The sequence below is a fragment of the Oryctolagus cuniculus genome, chromosome 11 (genome assembly GCF_964237555.1).
Source record: "Oryctolagus cuniculus chromosome 11, mOryCun1.1, whole genome shotgun sequence".
Lineage (NCBI taxonomy): Eukaryota > Metazoa > Chordata > Mammalia > Lagomorpha > Leporidae > Oryctolagus > Oryctolagus cuniculus.
The window spans coordinates 94575954-94580219 of NC_091442.1; the positions used below are offsets into that span (position 1 = coordinate 94575954).

General features: G+C 38.5%; 1 pseudogene; it reads left to right on the forward strand.

Annotated features, from left to right (window-relative positions):
- The first annotated feature begins 3308 nt into the window (after window positions 1–3308).
- Window positions 3309–4045, forward strand: LOC127490928 (oxaloacetate tautomerase FAHD1, mitochondrial-like; annotated as a pseudogene).
- The last annotated feature ends 221 nt before the right edge of the window (window positions 4046–4266 follow it).

Genomic DNA, 4266 nt, shown 5'->3' on the forward strand with positions numbered 1-4266 from the left:
CGAGGGAACTGAAGCTTTGACAAGTATTTTTGCCTTCATGGCCTAATGCATCCCCAAACTTAAGCCAGATGGGAAATAGGATCTGTTTCCCTACAAGATATTTATTTAAGGAGCTGTAGACAGACATAAACTAGAGGAACCACATACACTGTCTACCCTCATTAATCAAATGTGAAAATCTGCATCTTGAATCACAGTCCACTAGAATTTTTAACAATGGAACTGAGATCAGAAATCATCCTACATAATGATTTTCAAATAACACTCTGCATATCATGATGGATTCTGAAATGTACCTCAGGGTCCACTGTGGAAGTGGGAAGGAGAGTAGAGGACTCTGGGGCCCTCATCCAAGCTTCAACCAAAGCAATCCCTCTCCTACCACTTGTAGAGATCGGGTATCCATAAACAATATCTGCTATGGTTTAAATATTGTTTGTCCCCCTCCCTGCAAAACTCATGTTGAAATGTGGTTGTTTTTGAGGTAGGGTTCAGAAGTAGGGCCTTTAAAGGGTGATGAAGTCACTAAGAAGGCGATGAAGTCATTAAGATGGGAGAGGATTTGTTCTCCTGGGAGCGGATTGTGATAAAGTAAGGCTAGCCATCTTGTTTTGTCTCTTCTGTATGTGCCCACTTGTCCATCCACATTTCTGTCATGTAAAATGCAGCATGAACTTCTCCTGAGGCACAGCCATGATCCTGGACTCCAGCCTCCAGAGTCTTGATCTCAATAAACTTACTTTCTTTATAAGTTACATAGTCTCAGGTACTTTATTATGACAACAGAAAATGGACTAAGACAATATCTTTTGAAGAAGGGACTTTATGATTAAAAGCATTTTGTGAAAGTCCTTCCTACTCAACCTTTCTCAATTTATCGAAGAATCACTGTGCTATTGTGAAATAATAAGTGTGTATTTTAGTCTTTGTGCCCTGCTCTTAGCCAGAGCTCTTAAAACCTTGTAATATCCTCTGGTAAGAACAGAGCAATAGGAACATTTTTTGTTATAATATTTGGTTTTATCCACAGTTCCTGAAATAGCTTCAGAGCTACCAAGATGAAAGGAATGCCTTTTGGCATTCATAATAAGCTCCTGTCAACCACACCCAAGTTTATGATAATGAGGTGACTGTTCAGAAAGTCCCTAAGAATGGGGTCTGGTTGTCAAATGAAACTGACCACATGATTAAAGGATTGGGACTTTCAGCCTCATCCCTCTCCCACCTTTGTGGAGGGGACAGTGACCGGAGACTGAATCCACTTATTAATAGCCAATGATGAAATCAACCATGCCAATGTATTGAGCCTCCATAAAAATCCTAAACAATGGAGTTTGAGAAATTTTGGGGTTGGTGAATAGATCTCATGCTAGGGAAGAGGTGTACCCCTAATTCCATGGGAACAGAAGCTCCAGACCTGACCTCATGTATCTCTTCCACCTGGTTGTTCATTTGTATCCTTGTTTTCCTTTGTAGTAAATTCATATCAGTAGGTCAACTTTCCCTGGGTTCTGTGAGCTGTTCTAGCAAACCAAACGTGAGGAAAGGGTCATGAGCACCTCTGATGTTTAGCTAAATTAATCAGAAGTTGTAGACAAATTAGAGACACACTACTTGAGACAAGCATCTGAACTTGGAGACAACTTTGTAGGCTTGAGTCCTTAACCTAAAGAAAATACACTAAAACTGGGCAATTAATGTCAGAATTAAAGTAATTTGTAGCATATCTGGTTAGTATCAACTGAGAAATGTAAAACTGGTTGGTGTGGGGAAAACACATTGGGTGTCAGAAGTATTCTCTGAGTGACTACAGAAAAACAGTGTCTTTCCTTTGTAATCACCCTGTGTAAGTTGGTTCTTCAAGATCACACCTGAGTGGCCAGTGTTCCAGCACTAACAGTGCCTATTGTCCCCTCCTATTAAAAACTCGATGTTCCATCCCTGGGTCACCAGCATTCCTCCATTCCCAATTTTTATGTTTTAGAGATATGTAATCCGTCAGGGTCAAACGTTGATTTGACAAAGTAAATCTGATGACCAAGTTTTCTTCTTTTCAAATTCCAGAAATTCTATGTAGAGAGACAGCATTTTCCATTCTGACCTTGTACTTTATAATGCTATCACTTATTAATTCAGCACAATCCTAATTCAGAACCCTAACTACTTTTCTCTTTGTCCCAGAATTCTCCTGCATGCTTGAGTTACTCTAATCATATTACTAGATCTCTTTGACCAATTACTCCATTACCCATTTAAAGTTTCACTTTAGTTCTTTGGGCCTTATGTGTTTATCTGGTTTCTCCAGTTTCTTCATGCCCATTCTTACTGAAGAAGTTTAGCTAAAAATTACAGAGTTCCGGTTCTGCTTCTTTCTATCTGTATAAACTTGGACTGACACTGTTTGAAACACTAGATTCTATAATTTCTAATCATATTGTCACTTCTAGAATGATCATAATTTTGTTGTTGATTAGGATCAAAATATACACACCACCTTTCTTACGGGTTGCTCTAAATATAACGAGTTGACTATAAATGCTTTTTGTTAAATTCATATGCTACCAAAGAAATATATTGTGATTGCTGGACCTGGTCTAAGTTATAATCCTTATGTGACAATGTAAAGTTGCAAGAAATACCACTCTACTCAGCGTTGTGTTACTAATATGTATCTTTTAAATTTTCATGAACTTCACAACCTTGAATTTCATGTTCACTAAGAAACGAAATCCCTGGGCTTTGTGACATTTCTTTGATCAAAGAGAAGAAAATAATACAAGAAATCCCATCTAAGGAAAGAGTCAGAAACATCAAAGCAAATAAGTAAAATATGAGCAAAAATGTTGACTGAAAATTTGTATTGTTACAAAATAGGGTATAAATCACATGCTTTCAGAACAAAGTCTACAAATTAAAAAAGAAAGAAAAAGAAACGTATTGAGTAGGAATACTGGAAAAGTTCATTGGAAAGTTGATTGTGTCTAACTTTAAAGCTTATTTTTTAACAGCCTCCTTACATACAAACATGTGTGTCAACAAATATACACCTACATATACCTTGTAACTCTCCCACATTGGTCTATAGATTAATGAGATGAAAACTATGGGTCCTTTTTTCCAAGAGAATCTGGAAGAAAACAGGAAAGTTCAATTTCTCCATATAACCTCAAACATAAGTCTTATTTATGTCATATAATTGGCTAAATCTATCACTTTTTTTATATCTATGAAAAGATAGACTAGAAGGTAACAGCTGCAGTTAAATTACTGAAGAGATATCCACCTCAGTCCAGCTGCTGGCTGGTGCCATGGTGGCCCCCAAGCAACTGATCCACTTCTGAGAGTTGGGGAGGAACCTCATCTGTGCTTGTGTGGGGAGGAGCTCCACGGATCACATCAAGGAAATGCACAGTCCGGTGCTGAGTGAGCCAGGACTCTTCCTGAAGCCTATGCAGCCAAGGGCTTGGCTACCCTCTCCCACCCTACACCCACAGCCTGCACCATGAGCTGGAGATGGGCATGGTGATGGCAATACTGTCATGCTGTCCCCGAGGCCATTGCCATGGAATACATGGCTGGTTATGCCCTGTGCCTGGACATGACCTCCAGAGATGATCAAGACAAGTGCAAAAAGAAGGGGCTGATTTGGACTCTGGACAATAGCTTCTAGACCTCCTGTCCTGTCAGCACATTCCTGTCCAAAGAGAAGATCCTTGATTCTCACAACCAGCTTAAGCTTTGGCTTAAGGCCAAAGGTAAACTCAGACAAGGAGGGTGAGACATCCTCCATGATTTTTTTCCATTCGCTACATCATCAGCTTCTAAAATGATTGCCTTGGAAGAAGGAGATATTATCTTGACTGAGACACCAAAGGGAATTGGACCACCTAAAGAAAACAATGGCAATCTTTTTAATAAGATACAAAGTCTAAAAAATTATTTGGTTGGATTGCTATATCTCAATTCAAGGGAGATGGACCATTCCAGGAAACCATGTTCTAGAAGATCTGGGACAGAATGGAGACAAATTAGAGAATTTTCATAATTTGAAGAGAATTTCTCAAACCAAATATTCTTAAATTTTATTTTCTTTTGGTAAAATCAGACATGGTAAGACTTTTCAGTGGATCATTCAGGGTAACACAAGACTTAAAAACTGCAAAGGAAAGTGAAAGTCACATTCCAAATCAGTATTTCTCAAACTTCTTCAGATTTAATATCAGATAGCATTTGTAAAAATAAAAATTTCCAAATTATTGGCCCATC